This window comes from Camelus bactrianus, chromosome 11 (genome assembly GCF_048773025.1).
Source record: "Camelus bactrianus isolate YW-2024 breed Bactrian camel chromosome 11, ASM4877302v1, whole genome shotgun sequence".
NCBI classification, from domain to species: domain Eukaryota; kingdom Metazoa; phylum Chordata; class Mammalia; order Artiodactyla; family Camelidae; genus Camelus; species Camelus bactrianus.
In genome coordinates this window covers 13,487,199-13,499,396 of record NC_133549.1, presented here as the reverse complement: position 1 = coordinate 13,499,396, position 12,198 = coordinate 13,487,199, and the positions used below count along the sequence as shown (strand labels likewise).

The 12,198-nt window shown below is 51.3% G+C and overlaps 1 protein-coding gene and 1 long non-coding RNA gene across 3 annotated transcripts in view; one reads left to right on the top strand and one right to left on the bottom strand.

Moving 5' to 3' along the window:
* EDARADD (EDAR associated via death domain) overlaps positions 1–12,198 on the bottom strand; it is a 54,016-nt gene that overhangs the window by 15,953 nt on the left and 25,865 nt on the right. The gene's annotated exons all lie outside the window — the stretch shown is intronic.
* Positions 1–12,198, top strand: part of LOC141579040 (uncharacterized) — a 26,114-nt gene extending 13,916 nt beyond the window's left edge. The window contains exons 2-5 of one of the 2 annotated variants that reach the window (XR_012509969.1): positions 5,693–6,049; positions 9,404–9,550; positions 10,475–10,887; positions 11,204–12,198. This is a non-coding gene — a long non-coding RNA (uncharacterized LOC141579040). Of the gene's footprint in view, positions 1–5,692; positions 6,050–9,403; positions 9,551–10,474 lie in introns of both variants that reach the window. The other variant, XR_012509967.1, reaches the window with a different exon arrangement.

Below are 12,198 nucleotides of genomic sequence, written 5' to 3'. Positions count from 1 at the left end.
GTACACAGTCAGAGGGGAGGGCCTTTCTCCAACAGAAAGACCCAGAGGGGCTTCCTTCGAATCAGAGATGTCTGAGGTGAGCCTTGGTGGGGGCTGGGGGAGTGGGGACTGGGGAGGAAAGGGCATTTAGCTAGAGGTCCACGCGAGCCCAAAAGGAAGTGGAGACGCCCGGCGCCCCTGCAGGGCCTTCTGTCTGAGCAAAGGCCACGAGGGCGTAATAGAGGGAGGAGAGGGGAAAACGGACTGAGGCCTGAAGGCCTGCCCCAGGCGACGGGAGTAGCGGAGGGGCTGTGGCCAGCAGCAGGGCATCCTCGGAGCCAACTGTGGGGTGCGGGCACACGTGGGTGAAGGGAGAGCCTGGCGGCCAGGTGACCAGGGAGTGGGGCAGGGGCGGGGGGGTAGCATGACTGACTCAACAGCAACGATGAGAGACCCCCAAAACCCGGGGAGAGGAAGGGGTCGAGCTGGAGCCACAGCAGGATGCAGCCAGCAGGGCACGAGGGAGAGGAGGTGTGACCAAGAGCACGTTCTGAAGACGTGATGGATGAGGCGACGAGACCTGGGGTTGGGGGGAGCTGAAGACATGCCCTGGTCCTCAGGGAACGTGGATGGTGACGTGACCACGGGAGAAGAGACGGGCGGTGAGGTCACCACCCCGAGGAGCGCCAACATCTCATCTTGGTGCAAGGGAGAGGACGAGAAAGGAAAGCAGGGAAGGGAGGTCCGAGAGGATGGGAGACAAGGTCAGGGCTCCGGGGGCCACGTGAAGACGAGGTCTGGTGGGGACAGGAGTGACTTCCCAAAGCAGAGCTGTAGGCTGACGCCAGCTGGTGCCCGGTGGGCAGTGGGGACATACGAAGGCTCCCTTCCCCCAGCCCTTCCATCTGCTTCACCGTCTCCTGTCTTTGCGGCCTCGCCTTAGACATCACCTGCCCTGGGACGCTTCTCCAAGCTCCCAGTCTGGGTTCTGTGCCCTGGCTGTCCCCACGGCATTCTGCCCCTGCCACCCCCAGGTTATTTGTTACCCGGGGTGCAGAGGTTTGAAGGATCTCCCTTCTGTGCTGGACTCTAGTCTGCGAGGCAGAAGGCCTTGACTGCAGAGCCCCAGAGTGGTTAACCCACGTCTGAACTAGGTAACCCCGAATCTCTGTGGGACGGGGTCGGGGGAGAGCGGGGAGGGAGAAGACCTGAAGAGAGCACGGGCTCTGAGTCCCCTGGCCCCGGGATGGGCCGCCATTCTGTGCCCTACCCTTCTCCTTCGCTGCCGTCTCCAGAGAGATGGTGTCCTTCCACCTTCAAGGCCTGTCCTTTATACTGGAACTAGGTCCTACGCGGATGTTTTTAACGGCACTTCCTGTGAAGGGTGGGGCCGAGTCTTAGTTGCCTGTGTATCACTAGCACTGCGCTCAGGTGCTGTGTTCACAAAACCTTGATTCAGTTTAACTGAACTCAGAATCACTGCAAGGTGGCCTCTCAGTGCAACAGGGGACTTGCCTCCAGGACCAGATCAGCCCAGAGGAGTGGCCTGAGATGGGCAGGGGGGCAGTGGTCCAGCTCACAGACAAGACACAGGACACGGGGGATGCGGCAAAAGCTACGACGGTTCTGGAAACAGCTGGTGGGAATTTCCAAGAGGAGGCTGGGGGCTCTGCCTGGATATCAGGGGTGGAACACATCCTTAGGGAGTGTGGGCAGATGATGCTTGGTGACACCCAGGGCCGGTACCCATAATCCTCAGGAGGGAGCCTGGTGGTGGGAACCCAATATAAATGCAGCTCTGGGGACAAGAATTCAGGGGGCTGGGGAGCTGGGACCAGGGGACAGAGGCCCAGCCCTGTGGTGTCCCTAGGACATTGGATCCGGGCCCGAGGGAACGCATGGGCTTGGGCACTCGCTGCTCCATTAAAGCTGATCCAGGAACACAGAGGACAGAGTCGTGGGTCAGAGCAGCAGTGGCCTGAGCTGTGAGCAACCCAGGGTGGCAGGGGAAATGAAACAGGGACTTAAGCTGACCCCCCTCCATCCTTCCCTTCACACATCTGTGTCTTCCCCTCCAGGGGATTCTACCCCAGGGCCTTGAAGCACATTCGAGTCTCCCCTTTCCTAAGACAACTTCCAAAACCAGCTCCCTCCTTCCTTCCAGACTACAAGTGGCTGACTCCCACTGAGTGCATGCTGTGTTCCAGGCAGATGATGCTTTACCGGGTGAGCTCATTTCTTCCCCCAGGTGCCTGAGAACCACCACGTGCAAACGATGAAACACCGCAGATTTCTGGGCAGGGCACCTGTTTTAATTCTGAGTGAAGTTCAAGTGTCATGTGTTGGTCTTGCAGAAGAGAGGAGTTTCTGGGTACTGCTGGGTCTGGATGCCGAGAGGGAAAGGTCTAGATAAGAAAAAAGATGAGACCAACCTACATATCCATCAGCAGATGGGTGGATTAACAGTGTGGAACACTATCCAGCCTTCACAAGAAAGGAAACCGTGACACAGGTCACAACAGGGAGGAACCTTTAGGACCTTATGCCAAGTGGAAGAAGCCAGACCCAGGAGGACAAACACTGTATGATTCCATTCACGTGAGTCACTTAGAGGAGTCAAATTCAAAGAGCCAGAAAGTAAAACAATGCTTCCAGGGGTGGGGTGAGGGAGAATGGGGAGTTAGTGTTTCACGGGTATAGGTTTCAGTTTGGGAAGATGAAAAGTTCTGGAGGTGGATGGTGGGGATGGTTTGCATAACAATATGAATGTCCTTAATGCCTCCGAACCAGATACTTAAAAATCGTCATGATGGGAAATATTATATGTGTATTTTACCACACAAAATTTTTTTAAATTTCCTTAGGAAATCTGAAGGTACCGCAAAGTTGAACACCACAGTTTTATATGTTCAAGTAGGCTAGAGAAAACCCCCATTTTGTAAAACTTTCCTGTTGTGAATATGGGGAAATTACCTTCTGTTTGGGCAAATGTGTTAACTGGTGCCAAGAATTCTTCGAAGAGAAAGAAAGTTGGCTAGGTGACACTGATGTTGCACTCTGGTTAGTTTATACACTGGGAGTCAGGTCCCATTTCTGCTCAGGCAGCTGACAGAACCAGGTGCTGAACAAAGGTCACCTCTGGAGAGTTACTCGTGCTGATTTCACCTCAGGCTCCCAGCAGCAGCAACCCTGGGGCCAAGAGGACACCCGGGGCAAGCTCTCAGCTCCGAGATGGGCATGTGCCCCACGTGCGGTCCACGCAGAGGGAGGGGCTGATGGACCAGAGATGCCGACAGATTGATGGGGAGGGTACCGGCCAGCACCTAGGGGCTAGGTGCCAGTGTTCTGAAACACGCCCTTCTGGACTGTCCAGTCCATGTGTACATGTCTATGCTTGGCTAACTTTATAATTTTGCAAACTCAGCAGGGATAACTGAGTGGGAAAGCACTCAGCAGGCTGATCAGCCCGGATTACAGCCTAAGCCTGGCTGGAAACCAGCACGAGACCAAGGTCACCACGGCCAACATGGCGGCAGCGACCCACACCACAGGCAAGGAGCCCAGGAAGAAATGCCACCCCTGCAAAGGACGCACACACTTGAGGTGCCAGTTCAGTCGGATGACTTAACCAGCTTCTTTGGGAGAACGGCCAGTGCTGATGTCACTGCTTTACGAAAAATATTTCCGTAAATGGCTTTAAAAATGTGCTTTTAAATGCCTGAGTATGCAGAGGTAGCAGGGCTTCTACAGCACAGATTTAGCCTGTTCCGAATTTCCTCCCATCAAATGGCCAGGGAAACTCTGGCCCCTTTCAGTGCTATGAATTCCCAGGACAGACGCGGCACCTGTGTAAGTCTTCTGAATACGTTTACTGATTACCCACTTTTTAAAAAAAATTTCTGATTATCTACTTCTGAACATCAGGATTAGACCATGAGTCTCCTGTTGGGTTTTTCTAGAGCAGTTTATACTCAGTTCTTTTCCTGCAAATTAATTGCTATTACTGTAGCAACTATTTACATTTATTTTTACTTTTTATTGAAGGATAACATATATATATAAATGGACATATCTATTTGAAAATACACAGGCATAGCTTGGAGACGTTATGGATTCATTTCCACAATAAATCGAACATCACTGTAAAGCAAGTCGCATGAATTTTGTGGTTTCCCAGTGCATATAAAAGTTACGTTTACACTATCCTGTAGTCTATTAAGTGTGCAATTGCATCCTCTCTAAAAAGCAATCTACATATCTTAACTTCTACTTTATTGCTAAAAAAAGCTAACCATCGTCTGAGCCTTCAGTGAGTCATATCTTTTTGCAGTAGTAACACCAACGATCACTGCCCAAGATCACCATAACACATATAATAATAATGAAAAGATCTGAAATATCGTGAGAATTACAAAATGTGACCCAAAGACACAAAGTGAGCAGCGCTACTGGAAAAACAGTGTCGACAGACTTACGGACACAGGGTGGCCCCAACCTTCAGTTTGTAAAAGATGCGATATCTGCAAAGCACAGTAAAGCAAAGAGCACTCAAATAAGGTCTGCCTGTTACTCCAGAAACTGGCATTTAGAAGTGTGTTTGCCTCAGGATGCCTTCACCCAGCACCTACGCAGTGTCGGAGATGACGGGGACAGACAAGGTCACGATCCAGTAACGAAACAGAGACACGCACAGAAGTATCGATGCCACAAGGGATAACGTGTTGAAAGGCGGAGACGGAGTGCCACGGGGCTCAGAGTGGGCAAGGGCTCCCGTGAGACCTCGGGGACGCGGGCAGGTTCAGAGGATGAAAGAACTAAGTACGGCAGCGCGGAAATCTGAAACGAGTGCTGTGGTGCTTTGTGAGGGTAACAGCAAACCCGTGGGTTTGTGTACATTTAATTCTTCTCCTCAACGCGTTTTCTATCCGATTACAAGGAAGATCTGCTACTTCTGGAGTTGAAGTGAAGGTCAAAGACGGCATGGCTGTTCCTGCGACTTGGAGGCAGGGAGCGCTGGTGGGGGTGAAGTGACCTCGGCTAGGGTTTCAGAGATGAAACAGGGAGGGGATTTTCCTTTGCGGATGAAGCATAGCTGACTATCATCCAGAAATACCACAAAGCATCTTACGGGAGATTACGGTCTGCGTGAGCAGACACAAGCAGACCACGAGCATACGGACGTTTCTGAGAGCCAGCAAGGTTTTCCAGACCTTTCACTCACAGACCCTGGGCTGTCGGGTACCAGTAAGGCTGGGGCACAGACTGATCAAAGGCTTCGCAATGAGGCAGTGCATTCATGAGCCCCCCACGTCAGCCTTTGATTTTCCTGCGAGAGCTGAAGGAAGACCACGTGGCTTCAAGGGCCGAAAGTCTACTGAGCCTGAGCACCACCTAAATGTCTGGATGATTTATTCCATCACTTTTCTTTTAATTAAAAAAATACACACAAAAAAGACAAGTTTTCAAAATCACACTTTTTTTTTTTTAAAGCAACAAGGAATGTGAAAATCTTTTTCTGCCATTCTCTCATGCCAGCTCCCTCCCCAGAGGTCACTGGTGATGACCTCAGCACATCCCTCCTCATTTCTTAGCCAGAGCCACACTCACAACCTACACAGACATGCTGTTTAGCCAAAAACCATTTCACCTGACTTACTGGTTTAATGCTATGTTATGGATATCTGCTAAGGTCAATGGTCTCTCCTCTTTCTAGTGGCCGAATACCATCACACTGAGTCAAGGTGCCAAGGTTCACTCACCCGCTCCGTACCCATGCGCGTGTGAGTCACTGGTGACTCCCGATTCCAAACGCACTCTGCTACGCCATCTGTGGTGCCAAGTCCTTCAAGCGGGATGGCTGGATCAACGAGTCATAGATGGTGCCAAATAATTCTCTGAAAAGGTGCATCGATTTGCACTCCTGACCATGCATGAGGGTGGCTGCTCCCTGAAACCCGCAACAGCCGGACGTTTAGTGGAATTCGAACCCACTGGTGAAAGTCAGAGGCGTCACAGTGCACAGAACACTGGACGAGAATGTGACTAGAGGCCGCCAAGTCGATCAGAGCAGGTAAAGTAAAGGACTGTACAATTTAATGATTGGTAAACAAGCTTCTCTGCATGCTGTTCTCAGGGAAATGACTGCCAAGTGCCAGGAAGCAGGTGTTTTTTGCCCTGTGGCTTGTGCATGCCCTACCACTAATATTTCATTCTGACTTGGTCCCAAAGGAGAAATAAGTCAAAGACAGACATTAATGGACTATATCAAATTATACTACTATGATTTCCATTTTAAAATTTCATTTCCGGGAAGTTCATCATAGAAAAAAGTGTTCGAGGCCCTGAGAGGATGACTGTGGTTGGGTGGCATGAATTGGTAGTGGGAACACAGTTCACCTTGAATTTATTTTCTCCAGCAACCCCAAAGCACAGCAAGCCGGTGGCCCTGGTTCACCCAGACCTGGGGCTGCGCCATGCAGGCTCCACCCACAAGCAGCAAGAGCATCACTGATGTGCCTGACGAGTGGAGGCTGTCAGCAGCTGAGCCTACGGGCAGAGGGAGTGAATGGGGGGAAGAGAGGGGAGACCAGGTGGGGTCAGGGACGTGGGGGGTTCATCCCAGGGATAAAGCACCACGAGATGTGATGCTTCCCACGGACGGCAGAGCTCGGCGAGGAGGCGGGCAGGTCACTGGAAGATCACGGTCCAGGATAAATACGTGCCCCCTAGACACGGCGAGGCGACACGGCTTGAGGAAGTTAAGTACCAAACGGGACACAGTATCAGATCATTCTCTATTTTAGGCAAAACTGTCCAGGGTATCAAGACAGAAAGAAAAGATCCACGGCTTTTTTAAGGGTTTTTATGGTGCGTGTGGTGTTTTTTATTTGGGGGGGGGGAGGTAATTAGGTAGATTTAGTTATTTATTTATTTATCTATTTTTAAATTGAGGTGCTGGGGTTTGAGCCCAGGACCTTCTGCATGCTAAGCACGTGCTCTACCACTGAGATACACCCTACCCCCTAATTTTTTGCTAACTTTTTTGGGGGGGTAATTAGGTTTATTTATTTGATGGAGGCACTGGAGATTGAACCCGGGGCCGCGTGCATGCTAGGCGCAGGCTCCACCCCTGAGCTGTGCCCACCCCCCACCCTTGTGGCTTTAAAGACCCTCATCAAGCTCACCTGGTATCACTCACGTGTTTTCCCCTTTCCGACGGTCAGTGCGTCTGTTCTAGCGCTGCACCCTCCATCCCACGTTAGAGGAGAGGGAGTCAACCCCGCAGATGGGTGGGAAGGCAGATAAATGAAGAGCAGAGGGAACAGGGAGAGCGAGGGGTGCCAGGCAAGGGAGACTGGATGCTTAAATTCACAGAATCGAACAGGTGATTTCCATTCTAGCAGAACCAACCCCTCAAAGTTCCTTCTGCCTCCTCTAAATGCCCAGACAGCTCTGTCTCGAGAACCAACCCTCTGGTGGCCGGTTTCAAGAAAGTGCAGTCTGTTTGGCCTGGGAGATGGAGATTTCAAGGCGAAAGGGAGTCCCTCTCACCAGAATTAAAAATGCCAAGTGTAAGTTCTGGGGAAAGTTCTCTAGTATTATCTGGTTCCTCATCTCTAAATTTCACATCAGGGGTGAAGTGAGGAACCAAGTATTTCCGAAAAGTAGAATGATCTGATTTTCCCTTAGGGAACAAACTAAAGGGCTCACCAATCTATCAGACTGATCTTGTTGGAGCTTGAAAGGACTGCAGCGTATCCAGAAGAGCAGGCAGGGGCCTGCTGGGCTGAGTCACAGCAGATACCGTCTCCAGCAAGTGCCGGTTGGTCCATCCCCTGTTATTAGAATGAACGTAATTGCTTCAGCTTTGCAGGCAGTCGGTGGGCCGGTAGCTCCGCCAAGGCGACGAGGCTGATGGATTGGGTGCTGCCAACTACCTCTTAGCCTAATTTAAAGAAAAGAGCACATCCTTCTTTTCCAATTTTGTTCCAGTAGCTTTTACCCTCGTGCTAGTCTGCCAGAGTGGCAGCACTCAGAACTGTGGAAAAGCCTAAAGTCTCCCTAGATTTCGGCAAGGCAAGAGGCCCACCGGCAACTGGTAACACCGACAGCTACCAACTCAGAAATACTAGGCATGGGGGGTGTGTATGGGGGAAGTGACACAGGCCCAAGGTCCCAGGTCCCAACTCAGCCACTCAGTAGCTGTCTCTGGTCCCCGCTGTGAAACAAGGGGGCCGAACGTGACTCCCATCACCCCCTTCAGCTCTGAAGATGCCAGGTTGTCAATATGGGTGTCCGGGCCCAAAACCCACTTCTGAATTGTCAGGATTAGCCATACCAAGCCTCCCCCCTGGATTAGTAGCAGTGGGTGGCACCAGGCTTAGGAGATAAGGCATAAGACAGACAGGACCAGAGGGGGACCGAGGGCACAGGGGAGAGTCCACCTAAGGTACAAAATATGTGTCCTTGGAAATAAAAGACTGTTTCTTTGGTGAATAAACAAAATACAAAACTAATCACCACCTCTTGGGCGGCTGCTTTAGCATCAGTTACTCACAAGGACAGGTTTCTGGCTCACGGTGTCTTGGCCTCACATGACACTTTGTGTGACGCTACCACCGGACCGGCATGCCTGCAGTTCTGTGGTTTACATATGCCTCTGTCCCACCTCTCCTCTGGGTAACATAAGGTGGAACTTTATTTTTGAAAGACTTATTTCATTTCAAAGAAATCAACTAGCTGTTGGTAGGCTTTCAATGGATAAAACATCACACTCTTTTTTAAAAAATTTGGTGGCATTTGTCACCAGGAATTGCATTTGAGCCCTTATATCTTACTTAGGGGAAAAACAGACCGGCCATGTGTCCTGTGAGGACCAGCCTGTACACAGAGATGCAAGTGTAGTCTAAGGAAACATACAGCTTTACGTGGTGGGGACTGACACCCGGCCGTTCACACAGCAGTGCTTACAAGCAGTGCTTACAACAGTTGACACGACCTCAAATCCCACGTCAGGAAACTCGAGTACCTCTGTGGCATGGAATATAACCTAGCAGGGTAGGAAATGGGATGTCTTCCCACTGTCCTGAGAGTCTTGGTTGGGCTCCCAAGCTGAGGACAGGGGTACGCACATATTCCACGCAGAGGTGCCAAGTAAACCCCCAGGACCAGCTGAGAGGGCCAAGGACGGCGGTACGAGCCCCACCCTCAGCTTACAGAAGAGGAAGAGGTTTCTTTGAAGGCCTTAGTGGAAGAGGTGAGGGCTGTGGCTGCTCTCCTTCCTCTGCCCACAAGGAGGAAGGGGCAGGTCTCCACCTCACCCCCACAGCCAAGTGAGGGGGGCTTCAAGATCACTGGTCGGGGGTGTTAGCCAGGAGGGGGAGACAGCCTCTCACTCCTCAGCTGGATGCCCACTGATCTGCAGATCCTCACCATCCCAACCCTCCTGCCACTGGGAGACCCCACTTGTGTGCATGAGGAAGCTAGAAGCCAGCTGGAGCTGTCCCTGATGGTGGGACAGTGGGTCTGAGTGGACCAGAGCCCTCGCCATCTTGAAAGGACCCTGTCCAAGGTAAGAGGTGCACAATGGACCATTGGAGGAGAAGGGGCTGGGATCAGCTGTTGGGGCCAGATGGGGATACTCAGCTGGGAGCGCTCTGCCCACAGCAGGAAACTGTAGTGTTGAATTCCCACTTGCTGGGGGGACAGGGAGGAGAACCAAGTCCACCTGCCCCTCTTTGGGGCTCAACATTTCAGATCACATCTGAGTTGGAGGTGAAGAAAAAGGTTGTGAGCTGGCTGAGAGATATGAGCACTGTATGGAGTTCACTTCATTTAAATATAATACTAACCAGACACTTACTGAGCACCTACTGTGTGATAGGAGACTTGTATTACTATACCCATTTTACGGAGGCAGAAAGTGACAGAGAGGTTAGGTAACTCGTTCAAAGTGATACAGCTAAGTGCCGGAGTTTGGGACCTGCCAAAGACCACGAGAGGGAGGAAGCAGATACAGCACGGATTCTGGAGTCAGACTGTCTTTGTGGTTCAAATCTTGGCTCTACTATTCAAACAGCTGTGGGATCTTAAACAAATGACTTAACCTCTCTGTGCCTCAGTGTGCATCTATAAAATGGGCATAATAATAGCATATCCCACATAAGGTCATTTTGAAAATTAAAGGAGTTCATACAGGTAAGTACTTGGAACAACACTTGGCCTTAAAATGTTAACTGTAATTACTTTTCTTTTGATTACATCAAACTAACTCCTTATACAAAGTGCTTATGATACTGTCTATACCGTGTACTTATAGAAAAAAAGTTACACTGTTGCAAAGGGAAAAAGAGGAAATAATACTTCCCCCATCTTCTTTTAATAAGCACAAGACTTTTATTATGGAAAAGTAATCATTTAACAGAATTTTTTATTCCTAGCTCACAGTTACACTGAACATTTTTTAAATAAATGATCTGTGCTTATCACAACTAAGGCGGTGTGATCTGGCCAAGGATGAGCAAACTCAGCTGTACCCCAGATGGGGAGTAGAGCCCAGGAGAGGGCATGGGAGAAGCTATGTGTGACCCACACGGACAGAGGGAAAGACCATCAAAGCACAGCCCGTCACAAGACTCGAGGCTAGTCGGGAAAGCTCTGGCGTTCTGCTCGGAGGAGAATGTGAACAATCAGGGTGCATGTCTTGTGCCTCCGATTAACTGCCAGCACACACGCGATACTCCGGATGCTGGGGGTCAGGGATCCACCCATCCACCCCACTTATTAAATGCCTGCTGAGCACTAGACTCCAAGACGAAGGCTGCCGTGTGAGCAGCACAGAATCGTCACATGCTGCTACGGGCTGAATTGTGTCCCCTCCAGAACGCCTATGTTGGAGTCCAAACCTCGGTACGACTGGGAAATCCAATCCCAATCCTCATTGGGAAACGTGGATACAGACACCCACCCAGGGCCCAGGGAGGATGACGTGTGAGGGTGAAAGGGTTCCTCCCTCTGGAAGCCACAGAGGGGCCGAGGGGGATGTGAGAAAGCGGGGTGATGCACCTACGAGCCGAGCAAGGCCGAAGGCGGCTGGCCAGCCGCCAGAAGCTCAGGAGAGGCCTCGGACGGGTTCTGCCTCACAGCCTCAGGTTGTTTTGGGTTCTTGGGGTTTTTTTTTTTGGTGGTTGGGAGGTAATTAGGTTTATTTACTTATTTTTAATAGAGGTGCTGGGGATTGAACCCAGGACCCTGTGCGTGCTAAGCACGCAGTCTACCGCTGAGCTGTACCCTCCTCCCACTGGGCTCTCGGAAGGAGCCACCGCTGAGAACACCTTCACCATGGACTTCCGCCCCCCAGTCTGTGAGACCATAAATCCCGTTGAGGCCACTCAGTCTGTGGTTCTCTGTTGTGGCAGCCCGAGAAGAGCAACCCGCACGTGATACGTTCATCGCCTCTGAAAAGGAAGAACTGTCTTTTTGGACTTCTGTTTTCTCATCTGTAAAGTGAGAAACGGACCAAGTGACACTGCCTCTTCCCCGTCTAAGGTCGTGAGCGTCAGCATAATCTCTGCGTCAGAAACACGCGAGCGGGTGAAGAACAGATCTAAAACAGCCTAAACTCTGACTCAAATCCATCACATCCTCATTTCCAATGTGTGCTCCTTGGGTTACTGGGCCTAAGGGTTGGAGGACAGGCTTCGGGGGTCAAAGGCCCCCCCACCTCACGCTCTTCACCAGCAGCGGGCTGCCCTCTTCTGCCTGCTGGGACCATGGACCACAGTGCAGGGACCACTGGAGGGTAGGGCCCACCCAGGCTGCCCCCACGCCACCTCAGCTGGCCGGCCACACGTGGCGGCAGGCGGGAGCAGACCGCGTCTGTGCCACACGAAGAGCTCGTGCTGATGCTGACACACCTGGACTCCTCCACCCTGGGGACGCATGGTCGGCCCCAGCCCTCTTCACCCTGGCTGCACAGCAAAGTCCTGGGACACTTAAGGAACATCCGTGCTTGGAGCCTACCCCAGACCACTTCAGCTAGACTCTCCAGGGAATGGGACCCAGGCATGCATTTTATAAAAATCCTGCAAGTAATTCTAACATGCAGCTGGGGTCCAGAACCATTGGTCTGAGCAGATCATAGGTGGGCACTAATAACTCTGTAAGAAAACATAAATCTGTTTTCTGTGGGACACTAAGCAGTATGTCCTTCTACGTTTT